We start from the raw sequence: 16,801 nt of genomic DNA, 5'->3' as shown, positions 1-16,801 counted from the left end.
ACTTCAGTAGGATATTAAATGCTAAATAGTTAATCAGATGGTCCCGGTCCCCTGAGGCTTATTTGATGAAGCACATAGTTACATCCTTCATTCTTAGCATGTGTGGAGATATTCTTAAATAATTTCATAGATAAGCGGAGAGTGGAAAGCTCTGGCTTTGTAACAGTAAAAACTTTTCTTGGCTTATAAAACCATTTTAGAGTCTTGGCAGGGGGGAATTTTTATATAAATATCTACATAATTATGTGACTCTATCGTATATAAATGATAAGTCACAAAAATGGCAAACCTGGCTGAGAAATTTTAAAGCAGCGGAGGCTTGCTAGCCTCCTGGCACGCCGATCAATTCATTGGTAGCACTGAGAAGCCCAGAGACTGACCGGTTACTTCTACCTGTTAGCCACAGTTGTCCTCTCCCGAATATTTCTGCCTCAATAGCAGAAAGACATTTCCTTACAGAAAAACAGTCTAAAAATTCGAAAATGAACAGCCTACATACCCTGCAGTCTTGATCCTCCATGAAGGGGCTGCCGTGTTGCTATCAGGCCATATGTTCGAATGTTCTCTGACTTCCTTTCTGACTCAGATCGAATGAATCCGCAGCACTGATGTAAGGCTCTTAATGGGAATCTGTTTTCAATTCAGGGCAGATGTGGGACACTCTTGTAGCCCTAGGGATTATCAACTTTAAAACAAATCGCCCTCAGGATGATAAGTAACTGCTTCCTGAGGCCTGCTTGGGGCTCCTTCCAAATGCTTCACATATAACACAATGACTATGGCACAAAAGCAGGCTTTGCTCTCGAGGTTCTCAGACTTTAAAACAAAGCTTGCAAATCCTCCTCAGAAACAGAGCTTGTAAATTCATCTCAGAGCGTTTACATAGAAATTCAGATGTTTTTAGTAACATACAAAAGTGATCATGACGTCCCTGGCCCCCGTCCACACCCCCCACCCCCCAACTATCTTAGCACTGTGTTTGCAGCATATAGCTTTTCCATAAATTGAAATTGAATTGTTCTGGTTCAGAGTTTTCTTGGCTCAAAAAGAGGAAGGGGAGGACTATTCCAAGACTTCCACAGAGAAACATCCAGAAATCAATTTAACCCAAGTTTAACGCTCTAGAATTAGCATTCACCAGGCAAGAACATCCTGTATCTTCTCTGCTCTGAGACCACTGTGTAGGGCTGGCTTCTTGGGCAGGATTTTAGGCCCAAAAAACATAGTTCGGGTGTAATATAGATTAACTCAATTTAATAACACTGAAAAGAGATTAAAAAAGCCCACTAACTTGTAAGAACCCTTAAGGAAAAATTTTAAGATTTGCAAGTAAAACTTCCCTTTTGATTAAAAACTTTTATATAGAACTTTAAAATATTAAAAGTTAGTGTGCATGATATTTCCCCATAAAGCTCACACAGATAAATTTAGGTATGAGTAACCTTAGTAAAGAATCACAGAATAGTCACATTAAATTATATATTTAGAAAACACAGTCAATTCTTTAAAATTAATATTATAAATGTGACAACAGTGCTGTGTGACATGGGAAAGCATTGCGTCACCCACCAAAGAATACTAGGGCTGCTGTTTCTCTTATCTTAATGCGAAAGCCAGATTAAACTTGCAGTACTTACACATGTGCTGAATAACCACTGGCAGCATTAAAAGGGATGTTAAGAGTATGGGTGGGACAAAAAGGGACCTCTCTGTCCCCTGATCTCTTTAACTGAGTGGCTCTGGGTGTGCCACTGCCCAGGGCCACAGGTTCTTTATTTGTAAAGTGGCTGAAATGGGTCAGTGCTTTCTGACACCCAAACCTCAAGCATCTGTTCTACTGCATTAACCAAGACCTGGTAGAACAGAGGGCAAACAGCTTTTTTTTCTTTCTCTTCAAGGGTAATCATGAACTGCCGTTAGCTGGACATCTCAGACAACACTTTTTCTCCTTCTTAAAGCATATATTTTATAATTATGACCAATAAGGCAAGTTTTAGCTAAAACGTTGGATCCGAAGGGTGAAGGAACCTACTATTTTATACAAATTATAAACACATATATGTTTACATATTTTTATTTTTGTTTGATAGACTCCTTAGATAACAATTACTACCAAAAGCATACTCCATAAAGAATTACAGCCTGCTCATAGGCATTAATAATGTACTTGGCAAGTTTTTTAGGACTAGTTGAAATTTTTTCCCCTTTTTTTAATTAAGTGGGGTAAGCACAGTAAGATGTTGTCAGTGAGCAGTGGGCAGTTTTTAAAAAAATTTTTTTTATTGTTCAAATACATTTGTCTCTATTTTCCTGCCACCACTTTCCCCTGCCCACCCACCCGCACTTCCCACCCCCAATCCTTCCCCACTTTGGCTTTGTTCATGGGTCAATTGTACATGTTCCTTGATTTGACCCTTCCCCTTCTTTTCCCCGTTACCCTCTCCCCTCCCCTCGTCTCCTCTTGTTACTGCCAGTTTGATTTTCTTTCAATGTTGCTGGTTATATTTTTCTTGCTTGTTTTGTTGACTAGGTTCTACTTATAGGTGAATCATATGGTATTTGTCTTTCGCCCCCTGGCTTATTTCACTTAGCATAATGTTCTCTAGTTCCATCCATGCTGTCGCAAAGGGTAGTAGCTCTTTCTTTCTTTCTGCTGCGTAGTATTCCATTGTGTAAATGTTAAAGCTTTTTGATCCACTCATTTATTGATGGGCACTTAGGTTGCTTCTGGCACTTTGCTATTGTAAATTGGCTGCTATGAACCTTGGGGTGCATAGGTTCTTTTGAATTGGTGTTTTGGGATTCTTAAGGTATAATCCCAGCAGTGAAATTGCTGGATCAAAAGGCAGTTCCATTTTTAGCTTTTTGAGGAAAGTCCAAACTGTTTTCCACAGTGGCCGCAAGTGGGCAGTTTCAATAGATGGGGTCTCATAGGCGACACTGGTGTGGAGGACAGATAGTAGGGCATGGGGAAAGAACAGGGAATTATGAGTTGGGGCATCCAAATACCATTTCCAGGGCTGCTACTGGTTAGCCTTGGCCGCTTCATTTCTCTTTTCTAGGCCTCTGTTTCCTTGTCTATACAATGAGGCTCTCTCTCCCTCCTGTTACTTGCCCAATAATTAAGGGAGAAGATCTGCTCCATGGGATGTAGCTTCTGTGTTAGAGTTTGACCCTCAGGAGCCCTGACGGCAAGACTGTGTCATCAGGAGTTCGGTGTATGTCAGGTAACAGCCGCAGATCCGGCCAAGATCTGCCGCTAACCTGCAATGGGCTCTTTCTCAAAACTGTGGGAGACACCCACCCAACTTCAGAAAAGAGCTCAGATAACCCAGTGAAGTACTGTAAGACCATCATCATAATTAAGGGTTTCCCCCCACAAATCTATTTAAATTTCTCAGCTATGATTTGATAAAATATGAACATTTAAAAAATAATCATGTGTAATACTGGTGATTTGGGGTGAATTGTGTCCCCCTCCCAAATTTACATATGGAAGTCCTAACCCCAGTGCCTCGGCATGTGACCTTATTTGGAGTTAGATCTCTGTAGGTAATTAAATTAAAAGGAGGCCATTGCGGGAGCACTACACCAATGGGACGGGTGTCCTTATAAAAAAGGGGAACAGCGTGTGAACAGAAAGACGGCCATGAGGAGGGGGCCGGCACAGACCTTCCCTCACAGCCCTCAGAAGGATCCAACCCTGCGACATCTTGTTTTTGGACTTCCAGTCTCTAAAACTGAGAGGCAATACATTCCTGTCATTGAAGCCACCCTTCTGTGGTCCTTTGTTACAGCAGACCTGGAAGGCTAACACAGCAGGCGTCCTCTGATCAAAGACTGGGTAATTACATCGTGCCTTCCACTATGCGTCCCACATACCCCACAGAGCCAAGGCAAGGTACCCCACAGCTAAAGAGTGTGAGAGCTGGAAGGAAGGAGCGTTGGGGTGGGCTGACCATGGGGAAAAGCGATCAGCAGCGATATTTTTTAGTTAAAAAATTTCCTACCATCTCTCTGTTCCCCCTGCTCCAACATACAACGTAGAACACAAATGATTCAGCAAAGCACACGAAATGCAAAAACGAAAACCTAAAGAAGCTGGGTGACGGGAGGGCACACACCTGGGAATGCCCGCGGCCCGCATCCAAGGGCCGGTGCGCGCTGGGCCACCGCGAGGGCCGCGTGCAGCGCCGTTACCCTGCCAGCCTCTCCACGGAACCCCGCTCCAAGCACCGATGATACAACCTCATATTAATCCTAAGGACTTGCGCCCCACCCCCGCCGCCAATAAAACCAAATCCAGAAATAATGTGTTAACTCTTACCACAAAAAGTTAGGCTACACTGACTCTCGCCGTTAAAGCGCTGTATCGAAAACAAAAGGAGATGCTGAGGAACGGTCGTGGTAAATGCACATTCAAACAAGCACTCATTACATCGAGCAATTGAGAGAGTTTCCAAACATAAAATTCAGACCGGATCCAGCATCATTATTCCCAAGTGCCTTATCTGGCAAAGTTCAGAAGTGAGCACAATTTACAAAGCCATTCTGAAGGAAAATGCACATGTTCCAAACCTATATATTTATTAAAATCTATTTCTATTATCTATGTTTTTTAACAAGCTTAGAATTAAACACAGTTTCTAAATACTGACAGTATTTATGGCTCAAACAATGCTGAGACAAAGGGCGGACTCGCAGAGCGCAAGAAATAGAAAGGACAGCCTTTAGAATCGACTGGGTTAGGCAAGTGCATGCGGCCCCAGGGGAAATGGGATTTTGCGAGACTTAACTTTTCATAGATAATGTTAGAATGTTTGGTGGGAACTGATAGACCAGTGGTTCTGGAAGAGTTTGCTGCTTTCAAAACAGTGAGGAGGAGTGGAAATATCTGTCGCCCTGCCCAATCAGGGCCGAGTCGAGATGTACAACTTGGATATGAGCAGTTAATGAATTTTTCCCCCTTCGTATTTGCCACGTTTCATAGTTGCTTCTCTGTATGTTATTTACATTAAACCTGATCTGCCTAACTTTCCCATGAGAGCTAAAAGTAATAACGCAGGCTTTAGAGAGCTCTGCAATATATCCTTTCTGGAGGGGAATACATAAAAATTTAGTTGTTGGTCCCATTCCCATTGGGCACACCAAACTTGAGTTTATTATTTTACTTCGTTAATATTCAAACATTTGTAAATGAGAAATTTCTTTTTCCAATGCATTTCTTGGCATTCCAACTTGTTTGATCAAGAAAAAAGTTTCAAAACACTGACAGCCTTTTCCATCAGCAGGATGTCCTGAACTGCAAAAGAGCTGGGGACCATTTCCTGCACAAAAAGAAAGGGCTGACACTTGTATTACTCTTTGTTCACATAGTTAACACACATTCATGTCCATTCATGGGATCCCTAAAGTTTCACATGGTTGAGAGATGAATCAAATATGAAAACTTTAAACAATATCCCTTCCAACTCTCAGTCCATAATTCAACACAGCGGTTCTCATAATTGCCTGCTGAGAAGAGGCAGCTGGGGTGCTTGTTGAAAATACCGACTCCCAGCCCCTTCCCCTGGAAAGCGGATGCTGTAGGTGGGATGGGCCTTTGGGGCTCTTTATCATCTGGCGAGTTGGGGAAATACTTTAGTCCCTCACACTTAACCTTGGCTGGATATTGGAATCACTCGGGATTCTGACTTTATTAGTCTGGGCTGCGGCCTGAGCATCTGGATTTTTAGACACTTCCAGGTGACTCTAATGGCAGCCAGGGTTGAGACCCATTGACGCGATTGAAACAACAGTCGGTTAAGTGGAACATGTGGGAAAGCAACACCTACCATTCCCGTTAAGGTGCTGAAAGTGCTTTTACGTACACGTGTCTCATTTGGGTCCTTGGCAACCTGTTGTGGTGGGAAGAGTGGATGTTATCTTTTATAGATAAGCCAACCAAAACACAGAGGGGTGAAGTGGCTTGATGGAGGTCCTACTCTAACCAGAATTATGGGATTGGTCAGATTTGTTTTAGTTACTCTGCTACCTTACCTGTGTTCTTTGGCTCCTTACTAGGTCTTCAGCTTTCAGAGTCTCCCCTTAAAAGTAAAACTAGCAAGACAAAACTTTTTGGTGGCCTGGAGCTTCTTTTACATCAAAATTGTTATGAATAATAATATTAATAACAATCACAGCAGCAGCTTACATTGGACACTTTCTACACATTATGTTAAGGGCTATCTTAATTGTCTCGAAGACCCTTTAACGTGGGTTATTTTTCCATTTTACAGGTAAGAAAACTGAGGCTTAGAGAGTAACTTGCCAGAGGTCACATGTAATACTCTTCACATTCCACCTAAACCTCTTCTTATTTTCCTCATAGCCAATCAAATTTCAGCAAGTGACAGAGAGGAAAGAATCTGATAAAGCAATTAAGAGAAAGTTATTAGGGACAATTACAACTTTTCTGAATTGTATTGCCACTTCTAATATAGGGATTGAATCTTTTAAGAAACTTCTAGAGCCAGCCATTCAAAACTATGAGTACCTAGCATTTGAGGAGTTAAGATGGATAATCATAAGTTAATTCTTAACTACCTGGTTGTCTGTGCCTAAGGTTAATCCTGCCTTCCCAGACATAGTCACAGTGGACTGGTTTGGCATCAGAAGGCTTGGACCTGCATCCCAAATGCTTTTTATTAGCTGTGGGGTCTTGAGCCAGTCACGTCCAGGATATGGCTTAATGCTCTGAGAGAATCAGGCCCAGTTGGAACATTAATCAATATTCTCAATATATAGTTTTCTAAGGTTTCCAAAGTACTGACTTTTATTTTTCTTGGCTATGTCCATTGTTGTTGCTATTGTTCTTATAAACATTATTATTGTTCCTATATAAATGAGATATATTATCCTCAATACTGGGCAATAAACCGTATTTGTATTTTATTTATTTATATATTATATTTTATTTATAAATCAAATGTTTTGTACAGAGCCTGGTACAGAATAAATAAATAATTCTAGACATCATCACCACCACCCTCATCATCATTAAACTTATTTAACTTTCATGATCATTAATTATGATTTTGATCATAATTAACCACCAAATAGTGCAGGAAAAACATTAAAATATTAATAGGTGACACTGTCTGTACACTTACTCCTTTACGTGGACAGAATTTATTTTTATTATTTCAGTACCCAGAGCTCAAAGTAAATGAGGGTAAGAATCTGATTCCTAGAAGTGCAAGATCTATTTAGTTATATAAACCATAGAAATTAAGTGCTATTTTATGATACTATGAAGAGGAAAAAAAGATGGAAAAGAACAGAATTTATTTGTCTCCTCAATTTTGAAGATTGAATCCTTCCTGCAAAGTGTGAGGTTATGTAAAAATTAAGGAGAAATTTTTCTTTTATTTATACTACAAAGGGATTAAGGCTACTGGGTCAACAAACAGGAACTTAAACTATGCACCATCTTATATGCGTCTTGATTTATTTAACAAATAGCAACTGAGCACTTACTATGGGCTGGACACTGGGAATCCAATGAAGACAAAGGTCTCTACCTTCATGAAGCATACGTTCTAGTTGGCACACAGACAAAGGACACGCTCATGAAGAGATTACTAAAACAACAGCTGTGCTAAGATTCTAACTGTTGGAGAGGTATCCACTTCCGATAAAGTAGTCAGGAGAAAATGACATTTAAGCTAGGAGAACATAAAGAGACCAGCTATTCTAAGTGTGGTTGAAGAAAAGCATTACAGGCGGAGATTCGTAAATACAAAGGCTCTGAGGTAGCGGGGGAAGGTTGGTGCAATTGAGAAGCTGGAAAAAGTCAAGGATAATTGGAGTGTCTAAAGCATGGGAGATGGGCTATGACAAGAGGCTACAGGCTCTTCAGGGACCCAGGCACAGCCTTTTTTGGGGGTGGTAAAAAGCATAGTTTTTAAGTCCATTAGGAAGCCATTGAAGAATCTGAAACAGAGAAGTAGCACGATCTGATTTGTGCCTTAACATAAATCCTATCATGTGTGAAGAAAGGGTATTGAAGACAATGATGCTTTTTCTCTTCCCAAGCAAAATTTGGTAGAAAAGCAGAAGCCATTAAATAATCTGTGTAACAATGATGTGTGAGAGAAACATCGGTTGGTTGCCTCTTGCATACCCCCAACTAGGGACCTGGCCCACAACCAAGGCATATGTCTGGCTGGGAATTGAACCAGTGACCTTTCAGTTTGCAGGCCAGCACTCAATCCACTGAGCCACACCAGCCAGGGCTAATCTGTGTATTTTTAAAACAATCTTCCATGGACCTAATCCTCCATATTTTTGAAGACCAGTAGTTCATCTACATTCTAAATATACTGGTATATCTACATTATAGATAGGTAGATCATCAAGCTCTAACCTGCCTAGCTGAGGACAGGAATGCATTTCCCAATCCTTTTTGTCAAAATAAAAGATAACAGTTCTTTCAAATCACTGTCCATGAAGTCCATGTCTTCAGGTGTCTCTTTCATCAGAAAAAGGTGATGTGATGAAAGGGAGCAAGGTCCAGCCAAGGTGTGATCTCACTGAGTCCCAGGTGGAGCACTAGGCATGTGAGCTTTTGTTCATTGGACAAGCACAAACAAAATGCATAGGCGCACACCTAGGATAATTGACTGGCATACCGGTGTCACCGCCCTGCCTAATAGGACTCTTAGCATACCTGATATACATACAAGTTAAGGCACTCCCTGTGCCAGCTCAGAAGTAGATCCTCCATCCTCATGCAGCCTCTGTTTCCATTGTCCAGACAGGGGCAGGGAAACAGTCACGCTCCGTATAATGCAGAGTTGAACATGCACAGATGTGGTGGACAACTTACAGACTTTCACAGCTCTAGAAGGCAAACTCTCCTTACCCCATGATAGTTTTCTTTTCAGGTTTCAGTTCAATGCAAAACACATTTCTATGGTTGAGTTATGAACTCCAAAAATAAAGGCTTGTCACGGAAATGCCGACAGACGCCTCACTGCCGCCGCGCTCCTGGGCATGGCTATAGTCATCGGTTTTAATGAGAGCTGTTAATATCACCTCCATCAGAATGGTTGCCCTGGGCTGGCGTTCTGGGCTGTGCACAGGTGCTCTCGGCCAAAAATGTAATGTGGGTTATTACATTATCAACGAGGCACAGATGCGCTTTCTGTCTGAACCCAAGGTGGTGTTCCTGCCAAGTGCATAAGTCTTTCAATGGGCCCAGGTCTGTCGGTATCAGACGGCTGTTCTAGCTCAGTGAACCTGAGAGCTGCCTTCTGCTTCCCCAGGACACAGGTTTAGAAAACACGCCTAAAGAATGCAAGAAGGCTGGGCTCTCAAAAGGCAGGAACGGGCTTTTTAAGAATGTGAAACTCATCCTGCAACCTTCTGGGTTGTTTTTTTTTTTTTTTTTCAGTGAAAGTGTCAGCCACCACACAGTCATTCATTGACTCATCAGGTTTTTCTTGGGCACCAGCCCTGTGCCAGGCGCCCCGAAGGAGTCAAAGATGATTCTGCCAAGGAGTTTGTCCCAGGGCACCCTGCAATGATTTCTATTGGTTCTGATCATCTTCTCTGCCAACTTCTTCAGGATTGTCTTTCCAAATTCATGTCTCCATTGCATCTCCCTAAAGTGCCTGTCCTAACATCATGGTGTTTTTCTACAAAGATGGATATTTACCTGGTTATACACCCCTGGCATCTCCTTTTTCCAAGCTTGAAACCCCCACTCACTGAGCTTTTTGTTATTCATCGTGATCTCTGGGATCAATGTGACTTGACGCCAGATATTCCTTAAAGCTTGCCACTGCGAGTCCTGCAGTTAAGCTAGTGTCCTAAGTTGGCACTGCCAAGCCAGTGTGGAAGCCTGGCCACTGAGAACTGGCTTCAAAATTTCCCAAAAGGACCATCAGCGCCATGGTGCTGCGCTTGCCTGTATTCTTAATGTGGAGTCACCCATCAGGGATAGAACAGTGGCTCAAGGAGGAAAAGCAGGTTCGGCCCTCTGAGAGGGAGTGGGTTTTGAATTGATCTTGGCTCTGAGAGTGATACTGCCTTGCTGTCTGGGAAGATTGCTCTTATATAGGAGTTAAGTGGTGAGAAAGAAGGTCAGTACACTGGCCACGATGCGGCCTCCCTGCTCTTGTTTCTATTTTAAGCACAGAGATGCACAGGCACAAGTAAATCACTGGGGGATGTGTGTGAGTGTGTGTGCAGGCATGTGCTTGGAGAAGTGTGTAGTGTTTTTGTGGGCATCTGAGAGGACCCAGCCGAGGGGAAAAATGGGACAAGCACAGTCATGACATAGAATTATTCAATCCTCTGTCCTTTTGCTCGTTGTCTATGCCTCAACTCTTAGCCACGGATGACAGACGGATGCCGAAGATAAATGGGAGCTCTTCTTCCCCATTTCCTTTCCACCTACACCCTGCCCCTGTGTCTGACTTTGGCCCCCGCCCCTCCTGTCCCCATCCCCATTGCTTTTTTGACTGATGGTTTGGCAGTGGCAGCATGAAGGGCTGGCCGGTGCATTTACCCTGCTGTCTGTCCCCGCACCCCCCAGGGATGTGCTGTTGCTGGGGAGCCCGGGACTGTCATTCCTGCAGCCTGATCGGAGCCCCAAAGACTGGGGCCAGCAGCAGTGTCTTCCCGGCGCGGCGCTGTTCTACATGGCTGACCTCGTTATGAAGTGAATCCCTTGACAGGCAATTTGCTTCTGCCACTTGTATCTAGAAAGCCTTCCCTACAACTGTGAGATGCATCTGATCCTCTCTCTTCTCCCGGGTTTAGCTTTCATGATGTGCTCTGCTTCCATTTACTGGAATTGCTCAGTTTTCATTTCCATTTGGTACTTGAACTGTTCTGATCACCTCTCCTTTCTCCTAGGCAGACAGGCACATGTTTTATAAGTGGGAGGAAGGCAAGGACATGAGAAACCAACACATGATAATAGAAAGGAAATGTTAAAATGACATACTTCTGACTCGGGAAGATGTAGGTGGCGCGGCTACCACTCCATTCCCTCCACTGAGATCTGAGTTTGTATGAAATACAGAGATGGAAGCATGGTATTCTCTCTAGGGATTTACCATTGCCTGTCTTTTGTCAGATAGAAATTTTGGACAACATATTAATACTTATAAAGCCATTTTAGGAGCGTTACTCTTATGCAGATTCAAAACAAGGCACACAAGAAATTGATTAATGTTATATTTTATATATCAAATGTATAGACTATATTCTTAAGGGGAAGGGGGAGGCAACTATAAGATGGTTATTATAATAAATTGATATTTTAAAATAATTTAGATTCAAATAGGAATCCTTTCTAATGAATAATTCATAGTTGAAAATTAAATTCTTCAAATTTCATGAAAATTGAAAGGAACATTATGAAAATAGTATCCCCCAATCTCTTCTTTAAGTATTTTAAAGCATTATATTATTCAAATAGATATACATATTATATTTAATCTTGGATTAAAGAAAACAGTTGGTTCTTAAACATTATTTTGTTCATAAATTAAAAACCAGCCTCTGACCAGAGGGGCTTGGTTGGTTGGGCATCGTCCGAAGTGAAAGGTCACTGATTCGAGTCCCAGTCAAGGCACACACCTGGGTTGCTGGTTCGGGCCCCTCTTGGGGGCATTTGAGTGGAAACCAATTAATGCTTCTCTCTCACATCAATGTTTCTCTCCCTCTCTTTCTCCCTCCATTCCCTTTTGTCTAAGGTAAATAAATGAAATCTTTAAAAAAAGAAATTAAAAACCAAGGAAAGAATAATGGAAAGAGCCAAGCTTTACAGTACTTCTAAGTGCTGTTGAAATGATGAAAAGTGCCTTAATCTTTAAAAGATCTTACCATCCCAACTAAAGTCTTTCCCCAGAGGACAAAGTTTTGAATCATTCTTAGTGTAAGGAGCACCCTCCTTGGGATCCAAGATCTCTATGACAGGGGAGTCTATTCCCAGCCATGCGTTTGCCAGGCACACCTTCTTCCCCACTGACTGTGTAATTCATTTATGTAGTTAACAATCATGTACTAAGCCCGGTGCGTGTTGGGTTCTGGAGGTACAACGATGGGGAAGCAGACCTAGCCCTGCCTTGTGGAGTGGACGGTGGCAGGCAGTGAGATGTGCAAGAGCAACAGAACCAGAGGCTGGCTGGGAGAAGGATGTGTTATTTATGGGACCTCCGACAGGAGCAGCTCACTGACCCATGTGTATTGGTGAGGACCGTAGGGGGTTGGGGGCTGTTTGCCCCGGCTCTGAAAGAAGATGTCTGACAACTTCTCTCTCTGTTGATACCATTCATTTGACATTTGAGGCCAGTTAGCACAGTTGGCACTGGCAACCCTGTCCGTTCCTAGAATTTCAGCATAGTTCTAGACACAGTGAACACCCTGTGTGAGGTGGGTTAATTCTGGTTCCATTTTAACTTTCCTCATCACAGGTATGGGTCTTGAATACCTCCCAGTTCTCCTGGAACAGGAGTTGCCCCTCTTTGGGCAGGAGCAGCACCCGCCCCGCTCACAGACAACAGTCCTGGAGTGCTGACCAGTCATAACACATACACGGCCAAGGAAACAGAGGTGAATTGGAAAAATACCAGGCTGTTTGCATCGGGACATGGTAACCATGAGATGAGCAAACACTGAATTGTTATTGAGGTCAACGTGAAACCTGTTGAATCTCTTACAACAACTTCCATGACATTTGATGCATGCCTTTCTGAAACACCTCAAGCGGAGCTTGTTCTGAAATGTCAGAATGTTCCATCCTGGTAAGCATTCAACTCGTTTTGAGTTCTCTCTTTGTGAAGGACTCTGTCAAGTGTGGCTAAAATGTATAAGGGGAACGAAAGGGTATAAAATGAAAACTGGAAGCTGTGAGTCAGTAGGTAGTGAAAACAATCTGAAAAAGCTTTCTGGTTTTGGTTGATTACAGGCTGAATGGATGATCAAGGCAGAGAGAGACTCGCCCATACTTTCTCTGCATGCCTTATTTTTATGGTCTCCTTCTCAACACAAGGAGCTGCTTGGGCAGTAATTTCTACCTATAGAGCATGGTAATCTCAGAGCCTTGCAGCCTGAGTTTGTGAACAAGCTGCGTGTGATCCTGGCAGGGATTCTCTAACCTTTGAAGTCGGGAAGACTTCAGACAGGGCTCGAAAGCTACAGGATTAATCTCAAGCCACAACTCTTGCTTCCTTTTTGATTTACCTCTGATGAGGGTACACTGACAAAACAAAATATCAAGAAGTCCTAACTATGCAGAGGAAAGGTGCACAGGATTGGGAGTTCTGAATTTTGAATCATGGCTCCACTTTTAACTCGGTGATTTTTGGGCAAGTCACTTAACCTCTATGAGCCTCTGTTTCCACATCTGTAAAGTGGAAATAATACTATCTACTCAGGGGGTTATTGTGAAGATCAAATGAGATAATGAATATAAATTACATAACATAGGGCCCAGTCCATAAATGTTCAATAAATTATTATTATTGATAATTATATCAACTCAATGGAAAAAGAAATTCAATGCTTCCATAGGTTTCTTTAGTTTTGCTATTTCCAAAAATGGCTTGATCCAGCATAAGCAAGTGGTTACGTGCATTCAAATACGTTAAAAATGGCAGAGCCAGTCGTCATTCATTCACTCACTTAACAAATGTCTATGGAGCATTTTCTATGTGCTCAGCAATGGGTGACACGGGGGTGCAGAGATAAGAGTAACAATTCCTATCTTCCGGGAACATGAAGTCCAGTGGAGCAGATCAGTAAGTAAGCCGACAGTGACAGTATAGCATGTGTGCTTAACACATGCAGTTTGGCAGACCTGTGCTGTGAAAACACAGAGCAGAAGAGAGAAGAATACCAAAAGGATTACATGCTCACTAGAGGTGAACATTCTAATTCTAAAGGAATGGAAGAGGAAAGTCAGGAACATGAGACAGATCACTTCAGACCCTGCTGCACAGCCTGCCCGGGTCCCAGCATGAGGGACTCTGTTCTCCCCAGGCTGGGGGGTGGGGTCCTTATTTGGTGACTAAGATGAAGGCTGGCCTCCGGTTCAAGCCTCGTTGGCAGCCAGGTCAGCCTTGACCGTAGGCCTCAGGTCTGACACCTGCTCTTCTGCCTGAATTCCTTGAATGTATAATGTTTTGGATGAGAACTGGGTACTTTCTTCCTTCTAAGTACTGAAGGCCTGCAGCAACTCCATGCTTATGAGTGGACTGCCATACCCCTTAAAAGCTGAACTGATGATCTTCCTGCCCTCTAGGCTTTTAAAAATAACAGCTTTTTTGAGATTTCACATAACATACAATTCACTCATTTAAAATGGGCAACTCAATGACTTTTAGCCCATTCACAGCTTTGCTCTACCATCACCACAATCAACTTCAGAATATTTTCATTATCTCAGAATGAAACCCCACACCCCTTAGCTGTCACCCCAGTACTCCCATCCCCTCAACCTCTGGCAATTATTAATCTACTTTCTGTTTTTGAAGGTTTGCTTATTCTGGAATGTTATGGACTGACTTATATTCCCCAATGTGACTGTATTTGGAATTAGGGCCTTGAAAGAGGTAATTCGGGTCGAATAAAGTCATAAGGGTGAGGTCCTGATCCAGTAGGATTCGTGTCCTCATAAGAAGAGGAAGAGATACGAGGGACAAGTATGCGCACAGAAAAGGCCATGGAAGGGCACAGCAAGAAGACAGACATCTGCAAGTCAAGAAGAGAGGCCTTAGGAAAAACCAAACCTGCTAACACCATGATTTTGAACTTCCAGCTTCCAGAACCATGAGAAAATAAACTTCTGTTGTTTAAGTCACTCAGTCTGTGGTATTTTGCTATGGTAGCTCGGGCAGATGGAAACAGTAGATTGATACAATATGTAGACTTTGTTCCTTGGCCTCTTTCACTTAGCATAATGTTTTCAAAGTTCAATCTACCTTGTAACATGCATCAGTACTTCATTCCTTTTTTGATGACAAATAATATTTATTTATGTCAATGGACCACATTTTGTTTTCCCATTTATCAACTGGTTGACATTTGGATTGTTTCCACCTTTTGACTATTATGAATGATGCTGCTATAAAGTTTTTTGTACCAGTTTTTGTGTAGACATGTGTTTTCATTTCTCTTGGGCATGTATATCAAGGAATAGAATTGTTTATGGGTCATATGGAAACTCTATGTATAACCTTTAAGGAACTGCCAAACTCTTTTTAGAAGTAGCTATGCCATTTTACATTCTTACCAGCAATGAATGAGAGTTCCAATTTCCCTGTATCCTGGTCAACATTTGTTATTGTCTGCCTTTTTTATAGCCATTCCAGTGGGTATAAAGTGGCATTTCATTGTGGTTTTGATTTGCATTTCCCTAGTAACTAATGATGTTGAGCATCTTGTCATGTGTTTATTGCCATTTGTGTATCTTCCTTGGAGAAATGTTTATTCAGATTCTTTGATCCTTTGCTCCTTTTAAAATTAGCAATTAATTTTTATTTTGACTTTTTTTATTATTGAGTTGCAATCATTCTTTATATATTCTAGCTACAAATTCCTTATTAGACATATAGTTTGCAAAAAATTTGTCCCATTCTCTGCGTTCCTTTTACTTTCTTGATAGTATCTTTTAAAGCACAAAAGTTTTAATTTTGATGATGTCCAACATACCTATTTTTTTCTTTTGTTGCTTGTGTTTTTGGCATCTTATCTAATAAAATATTGCCAAATCTAAGGTCAGGAAGATGTATTCATCTATTCTTTCCTCCCCTTCCTTCCTTCCTTCCTTCCTTCCTTCCTTCCTTCCTTCCTTCCTTCCTTCCTTCCTTCCTTCCTTCCTTCCTTCCTCCCTTCTTTCCCCTCACCCAAGTCGATTTTATAGAGAGAGGAAGGGAGAGAAACAATGATCAGTTGTGCACTCCAGCTGGGGATTGAACCTGCTACTTAGGTATGTGCTCTGACTGAGGATTGAACCTACAATCCTTTGGTGTAAAAGATGACATTCCAGTTAACTGAGTCACCTGGCCAGGGCTCTTGTTTTCTTCTAATAGTTTTACAGTTTCAGCTCTTATATTTGGATCTTTGATCATTTTTGAGTTATTTATTTGTATATTGTGTGAGGTAGGGTTTCAACTTAATTCTTCTGCATATGGATATCCAGTTATCTTAGTATTACTTGTTGAAAAGACTATTCATTTCACTTATTGGGTTGTCTTTGAAATCTTGATGAAAACCAACTGAACATAATGTAAAAGTTTATTTCTGGATTCAATTCTATTCCATTGATCTATATGTCTATTTCATGTCAGTAAAATATATACACTGTCTTGTAACTGTATCTTTTTAGTAAGTTTTGAAATTGAGAAGTGTGAATCCTCCAACGTTGTTCTTTTTCAAGATTGCTTTGACTATTCTGGGTCCTTTGACACCCCATAGACTTTTGAAGATTCATTTCTCTCTGGTGCCTGTTATCAGGATCTAGCTACTGGCTGAGGCATCTGGGGTTGCCTTGCACGCATTCCTACTGACCACATGGCCTGGTCTCCTCTGTGTGCTTCAGCCTTTTCCAGTCAGCCGGAACAGACTTTTTCTAGCCCTTAGAGCTGGATCTTGTGAACTCAAATTCTTGACATGTGCCTTGTAAGGGAGGGGACTGAATTCTAAGGCCAGCTCTAATGGTGTTTTAAATAGGATTGATGTGTGTTAGGTCTGATAGCTCACTGTAGAATCTTAAGAATTCATTAGCTTTGATGGAGAGCTTTTT

At 41.8% G+C, this 16,801-nt stretch overlaps 1 pseudogene; it reads right to left on the bottom strand.

The window, feature by feature from the left end:
• The window catches only part of LOC129066940 (60S ribosomal protein L35a-like), a 40,514-nt pseudogene extending 30,742 nt beyond the window's left edge, over nucleotides 1-9,772 (bottom strand).
• Between the last annotated feature and the right edge of the window lie 7,029 nt (nucleotides 9,773-16,801).

The sequence above is a fragment of the Pteronotus mesoamericanus genome, unplaced genomic scaffold (assembly GCF_021234165.1).
Source record: "Pteronotus mesoamericanus isolate MK-2021 breed Mesoamerican mustached bat unplaced genomic scaffold, CSHL_Meso_final contig_20, whole genome shotgun sequence".
Taxonomy (NCBI): domain Eukaryota; kingdom Metazoa; phylum Chordata; class Mammalia; order Chiroptera; family Mormoopidae; genus Pteronotus; species Pteronotus mesoamericanus.
This window is presented reverse-complemented; position numbering and strand designations above follow the sequence as displayed.